Consider the following 2435-nt stretch of genomic DNA (forward strand, 5'->3'; position numbering starts at 1 on the left):
TGCCATATTCACCAGACACTGCACCTTCAGATATGCATTTATTTTGGTCTTTACAAAATTCTCTTAATGGAATAAATTTCAACTCCCAAAAGACTCTAAAATTTGATACCTGGAAGAGTTCTTTGCTCAAAATAATAAAAAGTTTTGGGACAATGGAATTATGAAGTTGCCTGAAAAATGGCAGAATGTAGTAGAACAAAACGCTGAATATATTGTTCAATAAAGTTCTTGATGAAAATGAACAATGTATCTTTTATTTGTACTTAAAACACCAAAAGAGTTTTTTCCAATATTTCTTTATTTAGGATAATGAGAACCTTGGCTCCTAGGAAGCTTAGCTAAATCTGATGTTCTATCACAGCTAAATTACCTTAAAGTTATATATTTCCTCACTCCTTTCTTTGTATCTGATTTTTTATTTCTATTATCTAGTATTCACATCCTATTAAAAGTCACCTCAAATCTTATTTTTAAGAAGAAATAGTTAAAAAAAAAAAGAAGAAGAAAGGTTAAACTGAACAGACAGGGATCTTAATATGATATAATTTCATATGGAGAAAAAATAAAAGAAAAAAATGTTAAGGCTGCCCTTGAATTATCATTTGAACAGATCCCCAAACAGATCCACAAAATGCTAGAAAGTCACAAAGAAAACTAACGGCATAAGTACAGAGGCTGAATGACATAAACAATCCAGGCAAACCAATGCCTATGTGCCTCAGCTCACCTGTTTACCAGATCATAGGTAGGGCTACTTACAGACTAGGAAAGTAGGACCTCAAATATTTGTTCTTTGTCCTCTCCTGAGCTTACAACAGTTCTTATTCTTAGCACAAAGTAGATGCTCATGTGTGCAGTTATATCTAATATCTAAAGCAAGAAGAAAACATAATCTAGACTTTATATTATCCACCAAAAATCTACCTCAAATCCCTGCTCCTACATGGTGAGCAGACTCTATAGGAGAAGCAGTACAGTGCAGACAAAACCTGTACTCCATAAACTGCTACACTGGAACCTTTTCACCTTATACACAATTCAAAGAATAAACACACTATTCTTAAGAAAGGGCTCAATACTAGTTTGTAATCCAATGCATGGCAGAAGACAGTAACTCAAAAAGTGGAACTTTTTTTGTCTTTTTAAGGTATGATGAATAGGGCTAAATTAATTTATCAAGTATATGCTGAGAATCTATTGTCTTAAATACTATGCTATGAAAATAACTGATAGAAACACTATAAAATCCAATCAATGATACACTACACCAGAGTCGCATAAAAGAAAATTACAAAATCACTAAAATGGTGTCTCTTTATGCAGAAATGGAAAACTACTCATAATTAAAAGAGAACAAAGTTAGGAACAATTTTTTTTTTAAACACAAAGTATATAATCTTATGTACATATACACAGGCTTAAGAACAGACTAGAAACACACACATAAAAATATTAGCAGTAATTATCTTTGCGGTGAAACTGCATGTGATTTTTATTTTCTATTTTGTACCTCTCCTTATGTCACACACATATATTCCCAAGCAATTCAAGAGAGGAAGAATACAGCCTTTTCAAGAGGCGGTGCTACAGCAATTAAGACACCCAGAGGCCAAAAAAATATCCTTGACCTAAATCTCATACTTTACAAAAAAACTGAGTCAAAATGGATTACAGATTTAAATGTAAAATGATAAACACACATGAGAAAATTTTCAGACTACAGGGATAGGCAAAGTGTATTAAGCACAAACCATAAAGAGTGACAAACTGGACCTCATGAAAACTAAAACCTTCTGCTCTGCAAAAGACTTGGTTTAAAAAAAATGAAAAGACAAGCTATAGAATGGGGGGAAAATATTTGCAAATCACATATTAAGAAAGGATCAGTTCTAGAATTATAAAGAACTCTCAAAATTCAACAGTAAAAAACAAACCCAATTAGAAAGTGGACAAAAATCATGGACACTGCACTGAAGAAATACACAGATGATGAATAATCACATGGAAGATATTCAACATCATTTGCTATTAGGCTAAAAGTAAGATATGATGAGATACCACTATGTACCAAAAAAGAATGGCTAAGATAAAAATAGTAAGAAAGGAAGAAATAGTAACACCATCAAACACTGGTTAAAAAAAAAGTGGAAAAAAAAAAAAAAAGTGGAAAAAACTGGATCTGTCCTACGCTGCTGGTGAGAATAATGCAAACCAGTATGGCCACTCTGGAAAACACGTTAACAGCTTCTTATAAAATTAAAACAACACATTAATTACACTCTTTGACATTTATCCCAGAAAAATGAGAACTTACCTTCACAGAAAAAACCATACACGAATACTCATAGCAACTTTATTCCTAACAGCCCAAAACTGGAAACAACCTAGATGTCCTTCAACGTGAAATGGTTCAACAGACCGGTTGTACTTTCAGA

The 2435-nt window shown here is 32.6% G+C and overlaps 1 protein-coding gene across 8 annotated transcripts in view; it reads right to left on the reverse strand.

Annotated features, from left to right (window-relative positions):
* ERBIN (erbb2 interacting protein) overlaps window positions 1–2435 on the reverse strand; it is a 119586-nt gene that overhangs the window by 99571 nt on the left and 17580 nt on the right. The gene's annotated exons all lie outside the window — the stretch shown is intronic.

This window comes from Cervus canadensis, chromosome 16 (genome assembly GCF_019320065.1).
Source record: "Cervus canadensis isolate Bull #8, Minnesota chromosome 16, ASM1932006v1, whole genome shotgun sequence".
Classification (NCBI taxonomy): domain Eukaryota; kingdom Metazoa; phylum Chordata; class Mammalia; order Artiodactyla; family Cervidae; genus Cervus; species Cervus canadensis.